At 41.9% G+C, this 19,836-nt stretch overlaps 1 protein-coding gene across 5 annotated transcripts in view; it reads left to right on the forward strand.

Moving 5' to 3' along the window:
- foxp1b (forkhead box P1b) overlaps window positions 1-19,836 on the forward strand; it is a gene marked incomplete at its 3' end in the record, with an annotated part of 141,633 nt that overhangs the window by 3,362 nt on the left and 118,435 nt on the right. For all 5 annotated transcript variants that reach the window (XM_035662848.1, XM_035662850.1, XM_035662851.1 and 2 more), the window contains 1 exon segment: window positions 14,151-14,248.

The raw sequence follows: 19,836 nt of genomic DNA on the forward strand, positions 1-19,836 counted from the left end.
ACTGTCTCCTACTGTCATCTGTCCTTAATAAAGGGAGGGAGGCCGACACAAAATAGATCCATCTGCATGGAAGGAGAGCGAGCATGTGACTACAATCAATTAACTGGAGTTAAAACATGATTTTGCTACTGGTGGTGTTGTGGTTCAGGAATTCAGTACAACATTGCTGTGCAGAAAGTCTGTTGTTGGAAAATATGGAAGTGTCATGCATATTTAGTTCTATCTGTCAATGTGTGTATTAAATGAGTTGGTGTGTTGGTTTCAGGTAAAAGTAGTGTTGTTATTTGAATAAATAATGGGCCTTTTGTAAATGCAGTTAAGTTTGAATTAGGATTGATGGGCTGCATAACATTGTTATATTGCAACGATACCGGTTTAAAAATATTTAGCTCAGGCCCTTTCTCTGTATGTATAATTCTAATTCTCAAAATACTCATTTATTTGATCTTGATTTGAATCTAGTTGAATGTGTTTTGGGCTGGAAACTACAGGAAACAGCTGATTTGACTGATTGTGTTGCTGAAAGCCTTCATATTCAGGTGTCCACACATTGTTTGGATAATCAATAATGAAGTTAGTACTTTCTGAGCGAGCTGTCTTTCTTTCTGTATGAACTTTGCTGCTTGTTTTCTTAGGCACACGATGTCCTGCTCTCATGTTGAGTCTCTTAGCATGCAATAACTTAGACGCAGAGTTTCTTTAGCAGCACAGCCGTTTTCTGGTTTGGGAATGATGCAGGTAAGCTACAAACATTTTTGTCCAGACATGAGGGGCTCAGCCATATGCTACAAGCTGTGCTCAGCTGCCAGGCCAAACCTCTGCACCTGTTTCCATCAGCTGTCCAGGCCGTATGTCCGTCTGCGCGTGTTTATGATGTGGCTTCGATGGCCTTATGGATGACAAGGCTTTTGTTTTATGGGAACAAATCAAATATGCGTTGATCCATGTTTAGTTAATACTCTGGCATAACCTGACGAGCTCAAATGCTGTTTCGTTTGTCATTCCAAACTCTGAGTAATTCCTCGCTGTTTGAACGTCTACAGTATTTTCAAAAGTTAATGTTCAATCAAGAACTTACCACATGCGGTCCAGATCTCCAAAGAGATATCTCTTGCTTTCTTTTGTAGTCTAGACCAGAACTTTACAAAGCAGAAAGCTTGATGTAGATCCTAATAATGTTTTTTTTTTTGAATCCGTTGTTACAGTTTTCAGTAAGTCATTTTGCTTTTTTCAATTTTGGACAAGTCAGCAGAAGAGAAAAACAATGTGGTGACTGTTGTGCTGCTGTTGGTATTAGGCTATTCCTGAACTCATATGGTGGTATGCATGTCGTGTTTAAACTGATGTGGGCTCTGATATTTACCTGAAAATACACCATGTGACTTGAGAGTGGAGGAAGAAGCAAGCATCCGTTTAAAGTTGTAATTTGTAAAGGTATTTTTATGATAAGTGCCTATTATTCTGTGTGATATTTCAGTTTCTAGTGGCGGCTGCTCATGTTGTCCCCAGGTTCTTCTGTTTATCAAACAAACCTGCTGTGTTCCTGCTGCTGGAAATGAAAACACCTTCACTTGCGCCGGAGTTTTTCAGATATTAAGACCTGTCCAAAACTGCATGCTTAGAGCTGCGAAATAAAAGCTTTTATAATCTGCCTATAGGTTCAATCATTTTTACGCCGTATCAGTGTGAGAATGAAAGTAGCAAAACCGACATTCACTAATGTGAAAATGTCACCGACTGTTACTTAAACCCTGATAAGAGTAGGCGAGGTTGCAGGAGCACATCTTTAAGGGCCTCATCCTTGACTTGTTGGCTGTGTTTTTCTGCTGGCAGTCCCTGCCTAATAAGAAACATAACATGGCAGGGCCTGCTCTTCCATCATCATTGCTGGGTGGAAAGTTGGTGTGCTTTGATCATGTCTTTTGGGCGCATCACTCCGGCTTAGCCTGCTGCTCGCTATGTGATAAGCCATCAGAGTACTCAGATCTAAGCCGGCAGCTCCGTGGGCTTGAGGAGAGACAGGAGAGAGTAATGGAGATGAGGAGAGAGCAGCAATGCAAATTTTGTTGACAGACTGTTACTGCAGCTGTTCCCTTTGCCTTTGAATTCAACAATGCTACTGTCCATCTCCACCCGCCTGTGAAGAAAAGGCCACGGTTCATTCTTAAGTCCTTTCTTTCTTTGTGGAACACCACTGTTCCCATGTTGTTTATTCTGCCCTTCTGGCAATTAAAGCACCTGTAATTAGACGCGCATATGAATTGCCTCAAAAACACATGTAATTATTTGACAAACTGTTGTGTTCAGGTGTACCCTTTAACTGATACAAGTTCACTTTGAAGTTGAGCGCCCCGCTCTGGCGCACGCTTCCTTCTGTCTGTACAGAAAACCTCATTCTGAACCCCCCATTATGAAAGGGTGCTCCTAATTGACGGCTTGTTGCTTGTTTATTTGATATATATTTACCAGCTGGGTGGTAATTGGGAAGCAGTAATTACCCAAGATGCAGTGCAGCGCTCGGGCAGAGGTACTAGCACGCTGATGAGTCTGGAGCACAGATGAAAGTATGCAGGTTACTATTATGATCCTAGAAGGCTGTTTAAATACTTGACAGCGGAGAGCAGCGATGGCTAATTGGGCCAGTGTCTCTTACATATTCTCATTGTTTACTGTGACGATGTACAGCGCCACATCAGAAGCCTAATACTTTTATCTTGGTGCTTTTTATTTTGCTGCTACAATTGTTACCAGTATACCTGAGTGTTTAATAGCAACAATAAAAGGCCAGTGGATGTAAGGGCCTCGTGGATCTGGAGTCCCTCATGATGATGTAGTTCCTTCACTGATAATGGCCTTGTTAACTGAGATTCATTACCTCTTCATTCAGAGTCCCCTGGATATTGAGGGAGAGCGTTCTCAGAGTGCCGGGTTTGCCACGGTGAAGTCATACTGATGTGGTTTTGTGAGCTATTGGTGGAAGGTGGTGACGGTATCTAACCTGACTCCTGATGATTCAGTTGACCTGAGACCGGGGTGGCACTGGGGGTGGTATTTGACTTTGTTTGCTACTCAATTCCACTTTCACACCAACTCTCGCTTTCCCTCCCTCTTTCTCACAGGCGCTTTCTCTCGCTCTCCAGTTCACTCCCTGAAACGCAGAGAGATGCACACGCCTTGTTTGTGTGCAGGCTGCTGTTGTTTGATAGCCCGCTCTCCCAGTAGATCTTCAGACGTTGTTGTTGTTTGCCTGTATGGGTTGGAGTGTGTGACTTGCATTTGCCGGGCTCCTTGGAGGGAGTTTGTTTTTGTTCTCGCTGTTGTAAACAGGGTGGGGCTCCATTCCCAAACCACTCCGTTGAGGAGATGGTTATTTTCGCAGGAGTCATTTTTTTTTGTTTATCGTTTCGGTCAATAGATTAGCCCGGGCTGGGATTACTTGTTGAAGTAGATAGTGGCTAACCATTCGCTGCGTGTGCTGACTAAACACTTTGTCACCGTTGTTTTTGAAAAGCACATTTTGGTTTTTGTTGATATCTTGTCTAATAACTTTGTTATTGTTGTAATTCAGTGGTATCATTTGTTTTGTTTAGGATTATACTATGCCAAAGTTCTAATTTTACTTTAGAGTTTTCAATTTTAAACAAATAAGTAAGATTTTGCCAAAATATTTCACTGTGAACTCTTGTGAAGATACATTTTAATGACAGAATTTGGTTTTAGTAAAACATGGTCATTATGTCAACCTTTTTATCAGATTCTTTTGAATGCCTTTTAATACAAATCTAAAGGGAGACTGTATGTTGTGAGATAATAGTGCCCCTTGCTGTTCCCATTTAAAACTCTAATCATAGTAGATATCATTTGATACTTTGAGTTGAGTCTTTACTCAGGTCATGGCATCATTTTCTGACTAACTTTGCTCAAGAGTGACTTCGCCAGAGGGAAAGAATGAGGTTGTCCACAGATGTGGTTTTATTAGAAGTGCCAAAAATGTATAATGAATTCAAGTCCCAACCCAGTTTTCAAAACATTTTTGTTTATTATATTCAGTTGGCTGATCCCTGGCTATGAAGGGCTATGGCGAGGGATTGTCCTTCTCTAGCCCGCTGGCTTGCTATGAACGCACATCGGTTAAATCATAGTAGAAAACGCCAAGCCCGATGACAAAAGACTACTGCAACTTATCATGTGTGAAAAGGTGACATCCACACAAAGATCCCTGTCAGGTTTGATACATCTGTGGCTTTCATATGGTGGCTCAGAATCAGAGGCTGCGGATGTGTGTAAAGTCCCTTTTAGACTGCCGCTGATCCTGCAAACATCTCACCAGAATGGTACAGCAGCGAGCACGGCGGTCCGTCCGGCGTGTGACGTGCCGTGTGATATGGTCAGCACCTGAAATTGGGGAAAACCTGGGTCCAAGTTTGTGAGTGGGAAACGCATCCTCCAGCTGTGCAACTTCTGCAAAGTTACTGTTCCATTGAATACAGGGGCGGGACGCAGCTGCGTAGGCTACATTCATACAGCCAGCTAAATACAAACGTTACTCTTCACATGAGTGCTAAATATTCATATAGCACAAGTGAAGTAACAGTCTATATCATCATATAAGGCTACATTTTTCTAACCTTACATGCCAGATAGCCATATATAGTGTAGAAAAAAACACACAAAACTTCAATGAAGTGAATGGTTATGAATCCATCATAGCTACACAATTGATCAAATTAAAAACTGTTCAGTTGATCTTAAATGCAGTTTCGAGGATTACACGAGGCGCTGCAGCAGCATCTTGTGTAATGACCTACTGCTGGTAGTATTCCCCTGTTTCCTAAGACCAATGTAGTCAGGTGACATAACGACATAGCTCATGTGTAAAACGCGATTTGTCAAAAAGAAAATGAGTGTTTACGGTGGCAAGGAAAAGACAACAGCAATGAGCTGACGTACAGGACAGACTTTGTGGAGTTCAGTGGTGGCTTTTTGTACAAGGGCTCTTCAGTATTGAAGTTAAGTATCTCCTTCATAAACCAGCAGTTTGCAGTCGATCTAAATGACGCAGACACTGCTCGGATTTCTTGTTATGAATGAGTGAACACACCTTCATATCAGGGACGGAAATTTAGTTTAATATTATTGTGGCTTACAAGACATTTATCTGTACCTGACTGGTCTAAAAAAAGAGCGAAATAAAGAGTGTATGAGTGGGTGAGTGAGAGAGAGAAACTGAACTGGAACTGAAACTTTATTTGGTGCTTATTTTGTTCCAGGTACTATAGTAAAAAGCATGAGAAAAAAACTGTATGTTTGATGTTAATAGAACGTCACTTGCAGATGTGAGTCTCTGAAGCGGTGATGACCAGACTTTAACCTGTGACAGCGGTGGCTTATGTATTGGTCAGACGCGTGTGTGTTAGACCACATCACATATGGAGTATGTATATGAAAGGGGCCTAAATTAGTTTCAGGGTATTTATTCTCTTATTTCTATTTAGCAGCCCATATATATTAGTTTTCAGTTAGCCGCACTGAAAGCACATTTCAAGTGTTTTATTCTGAATGTATATTGACAACATGTGAAAATATTTGAATTGTTTTGCTTAAACTGTCCTTGTAACTTCATCGTGAGAGCTGTTTCATTCCCACTGTACTCTGTTGTGGATATATTTTACCAACGATCACATTGCCTTGAAATGACATTATTCCAGTGTTTGTGAAATGTAGCAGTAATAGAGTGACGCCGACAAGTGACATCAAAGTGCCTTCTGCATCGTGCACACATGTTCCACGCTTTTCTTCCTCCTCGCTACCGTTAACCATTCACTGTTCACAGCCTTTTGTTGGAAATCTACAGCACCTGCTGTAAAAGCTGCAGATATGGTGCGGTTTAAGCAATCAGCTGTCCTCAGTTATTGGGCATTTTTCTAAAAGCCTTTTCATGTTGTGTGTATGGAGTGCATGATGTACAAGCTTTTAATGTGTTGACCAATCAATTCCTCACACTGAAAACAACTCACAGTTAGAAATGAGTAAATCAATCTTTTCATATCCTGCTACTGAGAGGAGTCGGGCCAGGATTTTGAGTGCATTTCTGTGTACTTTATACACAATTGTACGCAGTGATTGAAGGGCTAATTCAAAGAATTTTAATCACTCTGGCCAACCCTCTTGCAGTGTCATCTTTTTTTGCAAATCCCCCCATAAAAATGAATAGATGAGCAGTCTCTTTTTAGAGCATAATGGCTGCATTAGAATATGAGATGGATAGTAGATGAAAACTCTGTATCCTTCATGCACTCTTTCTCTGTGATCTCTTTCATCAATAGCGCTGTGTAAAAGAGCTTGCAGGCCACAGTGAAGTGTTCAGTTGAACCTCACATAGACAGAGGAATGGAAAAAGCAGAGGTGAGAACAATTTGAGCAGTAAATTGTAGAGTAGCTGGCGCACGATGGACTGTTTCAGGACCAGCTTAGCTAATGTATGATTTCATGCCGTGGGACCAATAATAGATTTGTTTTCTTTAGTGTTTAAGTCTCTCAACCTTCATTGATTGCAATGCCACACCCTCCTACCAGATTCACAGTGACAGCTCTTTTTCCACCGAGTGAGATCATAGCATTGGAGGCTGTGTGTTGTTCTCATCAGGGCCAACCACATAGTGCCAGTCAATATGTAAACAATGGCAGAGACAGTTTCTCATTGCCTAACTGACATTTCTCATTGCTTGGCTGATGATTCATCTGAGAGATGTCATCTCACAAAGTGTTTTCAGGGTGCACTGTACTCATGGCGGTTTCAATAATTCACTCTGTGATCTTTGTCCAACACATCCACTGCCATATACTCTATATACTAATACTGTAGGCTATTCAAGGCCACTCACTTCTCGTTTGGACTCTGATCCATAAATAAGCAACGATATTCCACATCACGTGACCAGACTTGGAAAAACAAGTTCTTGCCTACAACTACAGCTACACGTGTATTGTCATCAGCACGTAGGTCTGAACGTTCATCTGGATTGAGGCAAGACCTTTCAATTGTAGTGGATTACTGTGCATGATATATGTTGAGTTACTAAGAAAAAATAAAAATGTGTATATACATAGCATTTGCATATATACATTGCAGTAAAATCAAATACAAAGTATGGCTTACTAATACTAATATAGCGCTTGTTGATATAACAAAAATATACCATTTCAGTATTTTTGAAGGAGTACTCTACTGAAAAGCTTTTTAGTATCTATTACAGTAGTTACAAGGATGGATTTACTATAGAGTCAGAACAAAGAAAGCATGAATAGAAATCCATTTTCAAACCACTCCTGCAGTTTAATCCTCTGTGTTTATCCATATGCTCTTACGGTGAGATTTACCTTGACATTATCGTTCTTCAGCTTGCTGTCAGTTGAATGTCTCTGGGTGCAGTAGCCCGTCGTTATCCCTTAACAGTTTCACAATAGAGTTTTCACAAAATTGACTGCAATCGCATGTATATCAAGATAGCAATTCAATTTTACATAAACAGAGGCTTTTATCCACATCCCCCACTCTTAATGCTCACTATGCTCCAAACAAGTGTTGCTTCACCAAAAAATAACGTAATATGCTAATTCTGGCGTGTGATGAGGAGAGAATACCAAGACACAGAAGAACAGTGTTTAGCTAGATTGTGGAGAAACTATTGTCTCACTGATTTTGTGAGTATGTTTTGTAAGTATTTACAGAGGAAACTCCTAAAACAAGAAAAACATAAATACCATATAATTTGCTGCTTGTAAATGTAATCAGAATGGTCTAATGAGAGTCAACTGTTTATGTAGACAACCAACTATGGGGGAATTTGTTAGTTTAACATTCTGCAGTAAGTCTACTGTTTACTGGCCAAATCATAGGATTAAAGCATGTCCCCACGTTCTGGATTGTATCTGAGAATTGGCTTAGAAATGACAAAATCAAGTGAAATATCTACCTCCCTCTAACTCTAGCTAAAGTTCTCTTTATGCCTCTTGAGATTGTATCAGATTTGGTCAGTTACAACTGGTCTGAACTCTTCTTTTGTAAGAAGACACCTTGCCGTGAGGTTACAGGAGGCAAACATTATTCTTGCTTTCACATTGTGGAAATGAAACCGTAGATATTTCTCTCCACTTGTGCTAATGTAAATGATTTGCATGGAGTTTGTCCCTGCTGATTAAGGCAGTTTGGACTGTTCTTCTTTGGAAGCATGCCAATTGAATTTTCTGCCTTCTAACGCGCTTGGAGAGTGGGGAATATGGTTCTCATTGGGCCCGAGGCTTGATCTCCTTCTTGCCTCCCCCAATCCTTTCACATCACTCTGACAATTAGTGAGCTCGACCATCCCCAAATGACACACGTAATTAAAGAGTTGGCATTATAATTACAATGTGTTTATTGTCTGTTTATGGGTTTTGTGCAGTGCATAACGCACTGGGAGATTTCTTTGGTGTAAATGGATTCAGGGCTGTTAATATACTTGGTGGTAAATGCGATTTCATATGGTTAACGTCTCGATATCTCCTTCATCAGCCCTTTGACAGTTGCTCTTTTTGTTGCACATGCAACGCAATTTGGCTGACAGCGGAACCTGGCACCCGAAAAAGAACCCAAATTATTTAGTCATGGGCTTTTAACGGGCACAACGGTAAATGCATGTTAAGTAAATGATGCAATTTATTCCCTTCTCCTCATTGCCAGGCTGGCTGCCACGGGACTTCTGCCAGCTTTAAATAAGTGGTACCCAGATGGTATTCACATGATGCCCACTTGGTTACAAAACGGTCCAGGGGAATAGAGCCGACTGCCACAACAACCAATGGGTCAGCCGGTGAGCCTGTTGCTTTCACGCTCTGCATGTGCAAATGGGTTAATGTTGTGTGTCACTTTGCTGAATTCTTTGGGAACGTTGTTTCTCAGGGGTCCTAAATGAATTGGAAAAGAGCTCCCGTTAATGAGGAGGGCGGGATAGAGAGATAGGGGAGAGAGATTCTCTGCAGGAGTTATTTTTTTTCTCTCTGCTAATGTTGGGCTTCTTGATTCCTGCAAAAAAAAGCGAGGGAGGAGAGTGATGAGCTTTGCCTCTGGAGTGATATGAGTCAACAAAGTGATTTCTTGAATTTCTTATCTTGAAATAAGGCCCAGTCTCCTCTCCTCTCGGTGCGTTTTGCAGTCTGCCTCCTGCTCTGCAGCTGTGCTGCTCTCTGGGCTGGCTGTCTTCTGGAGAAGTGGTGAACTGTGTCATCTTCAGCCACTAACAACCAACAGCTGCAGCACCAGCCACCGCTGCAGATCGAGGGACAATGTGAAACTGATTTCCTAACACAGAGAAATAAATAAACTAAGCCCCTGGAAAAAAAAGAAACAATACCACAAATAACACACAGCTTATGCAAATGCTGGTGAAATGTGTTGGCGAATCGATAAGCTCTATTTGTGTACGAAGAGACTATAGGACGAGAGTGACCATTTTACACAGAGATGCACATTACTAAGTTTGCTATTTTATCTGCAGTAGTAACCCACAAACATCTGTTTAGTTTTTTTTTCTCTCTTCTCCAGTACATGTACACGTTATGATGAAACACGTAAACTGTTTGTCGAGTTGTGACATGAAACGAGTCAGAACTGGGCAGGGTGTCCGTTGCTGCCTGTACACACAAGACAGCAGATGTTGGAGGCAAAGTTTTAGTCATTGTGGTGTGAAAGGGGTCAAACTGTCAGTAGGTTAAAGGTGGAAGAGCATAAAAGACTGCAGCAGCCACACAGTTAATTAGGGATGCAAGATTTATCACCGAATGGTATATTTCTGTCACCGCTCTTTTACTGCTGCTGCTGTTGTTTTGAACCTCACTGTAAAATATTCTGTCAAAGTCTGTTGCAAGACACAACAGTTCCTTCTTGCCAGATCACTGTTTTCTCCATGAATGAAAAATGAAATCTTAACAGCTCGTCCCATTGTTTAGCTTTTTCTCCCAGTCACCTTGTAATTGTTTCTGTGTCATAAGCAGCTATTAGTATTGCTAGAAAATGGTAATGCTTTGAGAGACTCATCTTTCCCAGAGAATGGCTCTCTATCACACTCTCACATTCTTCTAAAAGGGAAAAGGAAGATGAATTTTGCCCATAAAGGCTGTATCACAAGGGCTTTTTATCCTAAATGGCTCTGGGGATTGTTATCTGTGGGAAGTGTGTCCTGCCTCTGTCGTGTTCAATCAAGTGTCCACTTAGCTGTGACTGGGAGTAATTGTTCCCAAGTGGGCCACACACTGACCTGTTAATGTCTGCGTTGACCCTCTAACCTTGTCAGCACGTCTTGGGGAGGAGTTTAAATCATGTGGATCTCCTTGGTGTCTTTACGCTACCGGGTCAAGTGGGCGTCGGCCCTGAAAGACCACTCTCTTGTAATTGTCCCCAGCAGCATGGGTCAGCCGTGGGTGTTCCCAAAGACCGGCTCTTATTAGATGAAGGTACCGGGAGTGGTGTGACTTAATGGGTCAGGCCATTGATTTGATACAGCAGCACCAATGTCCCCCTCTGCAGTCACCGTCTGTGCAATACCTGATCACTGGCTCGCTGGTTGAGGGGTCGTCAGTTAGGCTGCTAGATTTTGTGGATGCCGGCTCTGCAGTCTGTTGTAAATATCATCCCTTGTTTATGACTTACAGTGCCACAGGTCTCCTTTTTCACTCTCAGATTTGCTGATTTTTGACAATTTGAATAAGTTACACAAGTTTCCCCTTGTAAATCATGGTACAACGTGACAACGCAGAGCTAATTTAATGAAGACACCATGGGTGCATCTTCAGCATTGGTGTCCATGCAATGAGAAGCCACACACTTCTAGGTATGATGACTGACTCACTTATAGCCAGTGCCAAAATGTGACAGAGCACATCTGACTTGCATTTCTGTAGATGGTGCTTCCAGATTTGGCTTCGGCTCCTATTTCCTATGAAACATCCTTGGCAACACCAAGTGATAGAATATGAGATGCTAAGAGACAATAATGGTGCTGCAGAAATGTACCTTTGAATGCAGACTGTAATGTAAAATAAAATGAAAGCTCTTACAAGAGCATGTACTTTGAGCTTCTGAATGCACTACAAACATGTGTGAGACAAGCAAATGTGTGTTAGGTGCTGTAGAGGAGTCAAAAAAGGTCCTGCGTACGTTTCTTTGCATTTAAAAAAAGTTCTGCATACAAACTCGTTTTAAAAACAATCCTCGAGCACACAGATCGGAAAAAATGATGCATGCAAGGCCTGTTGGTAGCGGTGTAACTTTGCTACTGAACACCAAAGAAGAACGTACAGATGCTTCCCTCTACAGCGCGGTGAGTACAAAAGGGAAGAGAAGCCGGTAAACGCGTGCTTGAATACAGATACATTTGTGGGTGTGAAGTGGGTTTGTTACTCAGAGTGACCCTGGACCATATGGCATCCAAAACCTTGATTGGGAATCATGCTAGTCAAACTACACAGATATGCAGGCATGTTGTCTGGCTATTCAAAGATTGGAACCCGTTTTTAGAAGTGTTGTGTGAATGTAAGACCAAACTACAGCAAGAGTTTACCGTTTTATGCAAAAAACGCTGCGTAAACAGGGCCTAAAATTAGTTTCAGCCATTGTAGAAACGTATAACCCATAGTAAGACTAACTGCCTGATTCATGGAGTGTATGTTTGTCAGCAGTGATAGAGCTTAAGGAGAGACAGCAATGACAGTATGCAAGAAATATTTCCATATGTTGTGTTTGAAGCGTGCAGCAGGTGGCGCATACTGATTTATATAGCAAAAGCTATCATTTGGCACCTGACGGGTGCTAACTTCTGACCTTTCTCATACTCCTCAACAAGATGGACAGCTTCAAATGCCTGTCTAGTTTGCCTGGAAACTCACAAACGAGTGGCAATTAACACATGCTGCCGAGTGGCTGGATGTGGAGTTTCTTCAGCAACTGACATAGTTTGTAATTTGAGTGAAAAGGGGGGATTACAACCACATGTTTCCAGAGTAGGAGTGAGTTGAGTGTCGAGCAGCTGCCATGCAAATGTCCACAAAGCGAGAATGCTTTACAGTTTTTACAGAGGTAAAAATGTTGTAACGTTGCGTCGGCGTCCTAGCATGCTGTATAGCTCGGGGTGTTTGGTTGTTTAGTCATTTTTATGGGCGGATTACACAATAAAACCTAACCACTTTTTAAAATCCAGTGCTTGTTAATTTGCAATAAAGGCTCAAAATCAGTGTATGCACTCCCAAGCTATTTTAACGTCCCTTTTGTGAGACAGCACGTAAATCTCCTTTGAATCTTCCCATCAAGTAGTTGAGTAAGCTGTATGTGGGCTACACGGCAGGCAGCCTGGCTGAAGTCACCCCTCTGTCGTTGATCTCAAGGTGAAGGGACTTTCTAAAAGCGAGTGCTCCTCGTGAGGGGCATGGAGATACAATAGTGCAGCTATAAATCCTTGGGTGTGGAGCTGTCTTTTGGGATCAAAATATTTTTGGGAGTAATGACAGGGATGCAAGCGAGTAATCAGAGGGGTCTTATCTGGGGCCGATGGCAGGCCCAGGAATGTGGACGGGCTGTGGAAACAACGGCTGCACTAATGGGGTTAGTTGAATTCCACGCTGGTGAATTACGAGGAGTTGGGACGTCGGCGCTGTGGTTTGTTGTGTCTGGTTGGAGAGCTACACCGCTACACACACAAACAGAGTTATAGATTTGGTTTTTGACACGCTTTCTCACAGAACAGGCCAATTAACTGGGACCTGAATTGCTTTGCTGTGCTGCCGGAGACAACAGCCACATTAAACAGCAAAGTGGTGCGCACATATATCACAGGGCAACAAGCCACACATGCAGCCATGACTCCTGTGACAGGGACAAAACCAGAAGCCATCCATTCTGCTGCCTCATTTGCATGATGTGAACCGTATCTGGAAGTCATTAGCATCTTTCCACTTGTTTATCTGGCCACAGATGAATGCTTTTGAGCTTAACACCAGGTTTTTGAATAAACAGAACGTCCAGCTTGCTTCAGATGTTTTGTAGTGGTAGAAGTCATGCATCATTAATGTAAAAAAAACATGTAACATTACAAACATTTGTTTCTATACTGATGTGGAGATCGCTGCAGGGTTTGTAGGTCACTATTATTCTTTGTATATTCATTTCTGTATTATTGTTTTAATATATTTTAGTGTGTTGGTATCACACCATCATGTAGCTTTGTAGTGTGCTACAGTGGTTACATCAGCATTTTGTAGTAACAGTCTCATTGTTTATGTTGTTGGCTTGTTACCTTTTGTAACGTGCTATCAGTAATGTATTAAAAATGTCGCTTTTTGCTTTTTGCATGTTGGGGAACTTTAAATGAGGGCTGCAACCAATGGTTATTTTCATTATCGATTAGTTGTTTGGTCCGGAAAATTGTGAAAAATGTTGATCGGACCCAACATTTCACATTCACATTTGAAAGGCTGAAATCAGAGAATTTGGACATTTCTTTCCTTAAAATGACTCAAAACGATTAAGCGATTATCGAGTAGTTGCCCAGTCACTTAACAGTTGACCCCACACAACTTGAAAATGCAGTTTCAAGTCCTGTAGGCAGTGGAAACAAATACAGTACGTGTGGTTGAATATCTGTTTTTATTACAATTCCAGTCCACTATGACACATACAGCTATATGACATTAAGGCAGCATGTGTTTTTCATGTGGGTATTATTACGAAGCTTCTCCAATAAGTTAATAAAGGGCAACCTGTGGTATTAACTGCTTCAATGTGAGAAGTGAGCCACAGAAACTGATACAAACACTTGGTCGTGTTTTACATCACGCGTCTGTCATAGTTGCTTATCTGCATGTTCAGATTTGAAAGATAACTTGATATGCATGTAGGCCAGGAGATGCCAGCAGGAATCAGTGTGTCATAACATTTCAAACACTTGTGGCTGATGATGATCACTTTTACTTTTGCCCGTCCTTATGTCATTTCTGTACATGTGGGCTCAGTGGACCAGGTTAGGGGTTTTCCCCACCATACACCATCACTTCCTGTTTGTAATAGTTGTATCTTTCCCCTTCCTTCCTTCTCTCTTTTTCTGTGTCTTTCTCTCTGTCAGTGTCCTCTGTGAAACCCCCATGGTCCTGCCCTCAAGACTGTGAGCTGAATTCTGATTGGAGGAATGGAGTGCCAATCGGCCCTGCACTAGTGATCAGGGTATGTAGCAATCGTCCCACTAGGCCCGTCTCTTATTTCATACAGTAATGTGTGTGCTGTTTGTCTGTGAAGTGACTCCAAAACACGGACTATTAGGCTTATTTGTATCAGGCCATAATTAGCTTGAAGCAGATCCCAGCAGATGTATTCTGAGCTTTTCATCAGTTTAATTGTTCAGCTGTTTAGGCCAGTGAGCATGGATATGAATGATAAAGACACCAACAGTACAGAATTAGGCGGAATGTTTTGGGGAAAATATCAAATTGTGATTTTACTGACCAATATTGCAATTATTTTGTATAATTTACAATTTACAGGCTGTATTTGTGCAGACTGGTTCCAGGCCTCTGAACTGCTGCCCACATGTCTGATTTTGCCAGTGATTTAAAAAGGTCTGGGACTGCTCCTTTGAATGGCTGTTCTCCCAGTTTAGAATCAGCAGAGCCAATCAGGGCCTACTTCACAACCCTTTGTCCTGGAGGTCCCGATTCAGAGCTATTAAATGAATAAGCTTAACACACTGATATAATCTTCTTACATTCAACTAGAAGATCTTGACAAGGATTCACTATCTGTCCACTCTCACTCGCTAACTACCTGTGTGAAAATGCTTTAATGATTATATAGTGTATTCAGAAAAATACTCAAAATACTCACCACTGCTCAAAAATCTGTGTAGAAAACAACTAATTTTTCAGTTACATTTTTAATAATTGTGTCAGCCATTGAATTGGAGGATTTCTGGCTAAAACCTTTACCTCCTCTTACAATGTTTTAAGATGACCTTGTCAATAATTGTTGATTTTGCAACTATCTTGATAATCAAGCCATCGTTTAACAATTTCTTTTAATGCAAAATTTGCAAAATAGCAGTGGTTACAGCTTCTCAAATGGGAATATTTTTTGGTTTTCTTTGTCCTCTGAATATCTTTGGGGATTTGCACTGTTGGTTGGACAACACAAAACATTTTAAGACATCTCCTTGGGCTCTGGGAACTTCACAGTTTTTTAAAGATTTTATGACAATTTTGTAGACCACAATTAATCAATTAATTGAAAAGATAACTGATAGGTTAATCAATAATCAAAATAACTGTCAGACTGCAGACCTATATTTGAAATGTTACCTTTCATTTCAGATAATGTTTTGATATAAAAGTGATTAAACATCCAGAATAGTTGAAAATCTTGCATGATGAGCTCAAATATTTTGGTCATGAATGTAAAATGCTTAAAAATCCAAATGTTTTTAGTGCTTGAGGGTACTTTTTTATGCATCTTGTTAGTGAACTATGAAAGCAGTGTGGCAAGTAGATATTAAACTGCAGTGTCATTTTTTTATATCATTTGTAATGATATAATGATCTTGTAAATATGTGAATATGAAAAGTACACCTATATTAGCCAACCTTTGCTGACTTCAATGGTTTACTGGTAATAATAGTAATAATAATAATAAATACAGTTGATTGCACACCTAAAATCAATTAAACATTTGACATCTGTTGGCACACAGCGTATTGCCCTCTACCTGAATGTTGCACAGTCAGCTGCCTTGTGTTCGTGACTCTCCTTTGTTTTTTTAATATCTTTGGCGTACTGTAGTCTTTCTGTCCCTCTGCTCACCTCTGTCTGCCACGGGAGCCCTGATTGGCTGAACACTTTCTGCACTATAGTCTGGCTGCTTGCCAGCTACGCTGCCAGTGGCTGCCGTGCCCCCTGATCAGAAGAGAATGTGACATTTGTGCAGAGGTAATGGAATCTGCGTGCAATTAAATCTCTGACTGTGAAGAGGAGTCTATCTCCTCCCTGCTCCCCCCCCCTCCTTCATCTCCTGCCATTGCCAGCAGCAGGGGGGGTCAGGCACGATGATGAAACCTTCCCAGCAGGCCCCTCGCCGTACTCTCTTTCCCAATATCCATGTCAGGTTGTGTTTTTTTAACTTTGCCGCACTGGCCCTGCCTCTATCTGGCAATTAATTACAGAAAACATCCATTATGGAATCTCTTTAAATATTGTACAAGAATTAGCATTCAATTATAAAAATTACATTACAGGACGGCAAAATTACCTATGGTTTGATGAATTCTGCTGCAGGTGACAGTTGTTATTTTGTGGTGACTGTTGTTGGGCAGTTAAGCATGTTTTGATCTTTTTTTTTTGTAGGGGGAGTGGTGGAGAGCAAGACAGACAGAGAGAAAAAAAGCGAGGCAAAGGGCAGATTCATGCATGGATGAGGAGAGGGTCATATCTCTCTGCTCCTGTTTCTCTGCTGCCCTGCCACTACACTTAACGCCTCATTTGTGGGCTTTGTGGCCAATGGCCTGAGTCTGTGATCTGTTGCCATAAAAGGCAGCTTTTTCCTCTCTGCTGATGGGGCACTTGCTTGTGGCTTAATATTAGACCCCCTGTATAGGCGGACTCGTATCTAATGGATATGTGTATCCCCATCAGGATAGCTCATAAACATAAAACTCCTCTGCTGCCATTGTACTTGGTGGAGCTGGTTGGGAAGGACAGAGCCAGGCATTTCCCTTGAACTTGTGTAGGAGTGGTTCCTATCTGTGTTCCTTGTGCACACTGGGTGGACGGAGATGCAGGATATCCAGGTCAGGGTTTGGCTAAATCCTCCCTGTGTCGCTCCCACCCTGCGTGGGTCTGTCTAAATGGCACATACTAGTTCATACTTCAGATCAGACACTGAACACACAATATTGACTTGGGAAAAGATGTTCCAGTTCATTTAAACAATGAAAGATAACATTTTATCACATGCTGCTGCTGAATGGCTGAACCCAGCTTTAATGTGACTGTTTTTCTGTCACGTTCGACTCTGGTAATGTATTTTGCCACGATGAATTATTAATGTCAGTGCTGGTTGAAGGGGAGTGTTGTCTCAGAAAATAAGAGGGGTCACTCTGTTTCTTCTTTTTTCTTCACCCAAGGGTTAATTTGAACCAACAGTCAAATGAACCTCCCTATTTCCTCGCCGCACTTCGGGTCCTAATGAAAACTGCTTGGTCTTAACTTTATTCACTAACATCCTGCTGAACAAATACAACACTATTCCTCTTGGCTGTGTCTGTTTTTCTCTGTTGCAGATGGTTTTTGCTGCGTTGTGTGATACAGAGGAAAAGGCTTCGCTGGGGGAAGGAGAGAGAAAGAGGCTTACTCCATTAGTGTCATTCGAATGGTGAATTAGATCAGTCTGACAGATAGATGCGGAAAATTGTTTTAATTGTACAATTATCTGTGGCCGGCCACTTGTGCGGAAAAGTGCTGTGATGTGGGTGAACGCCGGCGAAGAGCACACTTTGGCCTTTATGTGCTTATTTTGTCTTTGTGCAGGAAATGAACAACAATCAGGGGTCCTGAGGATAAAACATAAACACACCCAAACTCGCAGACGCTTACACTGCCCCCGGGCAGGTTGTGACATGCTCAGTGAGATGCTGCTCTTTAAAGTAATGCATCTGACCAGTGAGCCTTCTCCTTAGGCAAAGAGGAGAGCGCCTTTAACCGTCTGATCAAGATGGCACAACTTAACAAATGGAACAGCTATGCAGAATGGCTCGCTTAGCACTGCTGGGGCTTTGAAGAGAGAGAGAGAGAGAGAGAGAGCGAGAGGCCTGATACTTCAGTAACTCGCCTATCACATTCAGCTGATTTCTGATAAGATGTAAAAAGCAAGACTACGGACAGATGGCACTAAATCTTTGGCTTTATATCTGTCACCTTTTTTTTTCTCTTGCTAAACATTCCCATGAATGAGTTTGCATGAAGTGCCTATCTCAACTGCCAGTTTGGTTGGAAAATAATAATAGTTATCATCTCTTCCAGTGAAAAGCTACTTCACTGAAACAACTTATGTTTTGTTGTATACAGAATGTTAATTTAGCTTAGTTTTACTTCCTTCATCCTTTATCCTCAGATCATTGTTTTTATGGTTTTGAATAGAAGTAGTCTCGCGTTGCATCCTTTGCCTGTAGAATGTCGTCACTGTTCAAGCAGTAAACTGCTTAGAATTAAACATTGCGGCTGTTTTAACAAAGGTTTTGTGTACGGATTAAATGGTGTAGGGTTAGAGCTGTCCTCATCTTAATCCCAGTTGACTAATGCAATTTATCAGTGAAAACAACTGACAATTGTATACAATTTATGATTTCAGTGATCATAACATTTTGATAGAAAACATACCAGTGTCCCTACAGAAAGCATAGATGTGGCTCACAGTCTTGACAGATCAGTTACTGAATGATTTTTCAAGCCTGGTGGGCAAGGCAGAGCCCAGGCCCAAACACTGATGCGCTGCAGTCAGCAGCTGCATGCAATTTTCAGCTCAACTCATTCAAGTGTAATAAAGCAATGCAAGAAGTGCTGGAGGAGGACCGTGGGCCTGGATTCTCTCTCTCTTAGAGGAAAAGTTGAAATAGGAAATAGGACAACAGTATAAACGTTAAGCGGAGCTGCTACTGAATTAATTCCCCTCATTGATGGCTTGCTTCTCTGGTTTTTATCTGGTTTTGTCCATAATCAAAAACATGTTGTCACATAATGCACAGGTCGATTTGTTATCACAACGGGCAGGGCTTTAATAGTTAATCAAATAATATATATTCATACACTGAAGCCGGTGTGATGAGAATCTTGCAGCACAAAGCAATTCATGGACTGAGAGCTTGTCATGTCTCAGTTGTTGCCTTCGTCATGCTCTGTTGTTCAGTTGCATCTCCTGTGATAACGCACAGGGGATTAGCAGGTAACAAGGCAGCAGCGCTCCTTTGAGGATGTTGCGCGTGGCTTTCAATGTCTCACACAATACTACATAAACGGAGGGGGGAGTACCAAATGGTGATTTCCCGGCTTCACAGGGAGCCTCCTCCTGGATAATGTGGTAATGAAAGGTGACAGGAAGGACTCAGGGTCTGGAACGAAGCCGGGGCAGCTGGTCAGAGCAGGAGAATAGGAAGCAGTATGCACCCGGGCTAAAGTGCAGTGAGAAGCAAATTAAAGCTCATATCTGCCATCTCCCTCGCCTCCCTGCACTTTCCTGTTTGGACTTGAAGGTGATTGGGAGCCAAGGCGGTGACAGTTGACGGAAGCTACGCGGAGGAGAGAGTATTTATTTACAGTGAGATGCAGCGATGCTTGTTCAGGATGCGGTTTCACGCAGGATGTGCCGTTCCCCCCGCTTCTCCACCACCCCCAACACACACACATACACACTCATACACACACACACCTCCTCCCATCTTTCTCATCTCCACCCTCACACTACAATCCCCAGGTTTGATCAAGAATGGGAAGTGGGTTATTGGGGGGGAGGGGTTGGCCTGCTGCAGGGCCGGGCAGGCTGTATTGTGTAAGAGGCTGGGTCTGGATACTGCCAGCAGAGAGCTCACTCAGCATGCCTTCCTGCCTGGCCCAGGAGGAGGTATCAAAGTCAGCACAGGTCAGTGAGAAGAAGGAGTGTGAAGCAGTAAGACTACATTGTGTGACAAAAATTGTCTTTAGGTGTTACAGAAAGAGAAAAAACCGTGATCTGTGTAGGAGAGAGCGTATGAGAAAAGTCTAGAAGAGAGTATGTT

This window comes from Morone saxatilis, unplaced genomic scaffold, assembly GCF_004916995.1.
Source record: "Morone saxatilis isolate NCDOM2014 unplaced genomic scaffold, NCSU_SB_2.0 Contig18, whole genome shotgun sequence".
Lineage (NCBI taxonomy): Eukaryota > Metazoa > Chordata > Actinopteri > Moronidae > Morone > Morone saxatilis.